We start from the raw sequence: 675 nt of genomic DNA, 5'->3' as shown, positions 1-675 counted from the left end.
CTCTCTTCTTCCACATTTGACACACTACCCATAGATATACGACTCAAAGCATCCGCAACCACATTTGCTTTCCAGGGTGGTAAAGGACAGTCATATCATAATCTTTTAAGAGTTCCAACCACCTACTTTGTCGGAGATTCAATTCTTTTTGGCTAAAAACATATTGAAGACTCTTGTGGTCGGTAAACACATCCACATGTACCCCATAGAGATAGTGTCTCCAAATCTTTAAAGCAAAGACTATGGCCGCTAGCTCAAGGTCATGAGTTGGATAATTCTTCTCATGCACCTTGAGTTGTCTAGAGGCATAAATAAACTTACCATGCTGTATGAGGAAATAATCCAAACCCACTCGGAAAGCGTCACAATATACTACAAACCCTTCGGCACCCTCTGGTAAGGTCAAAACCGGAGCGGAGGTGAGCTTATCTTTCAACAATTGAAAGCTCTTTTCACAAGATTCTGACCATTCGAACTTGGAATTCTTTTGAGTTAAGGCCGTTAATGGAGATGCAATAGATGAAAATCCCTCAACAAACCTCTGGTAATAACCGGCCAAACCCAAAAAGCTTCGAATGTCGGAAGGACTCAAAGATCTAGGCCAACTTTTGACCGCATCGGCTTTATTCGGATCAACTTCTATACCCTCACTAGAAACAATGTGACCAAGAAAAG

This window comes from Solanum tuberosum, unplaced genomic scaffold (genome assembly GCF_000226075.1).
Source record: "Solanum tuberosum cultivar DM 1-3 516 R44 unplaced genomic scaffold, SolTub_3.0 scf00079, whole genome shotgun sequence".
Taxonomy (NCBI): Eukaryota; Viridiplantae; Streptophyta; class Magnoliopsida; order Solanales; family Solanaceae; genus Solanum; species Solanum tuberosum.
Note: the sequence above shows the minus strand (reverse complement) of the source record.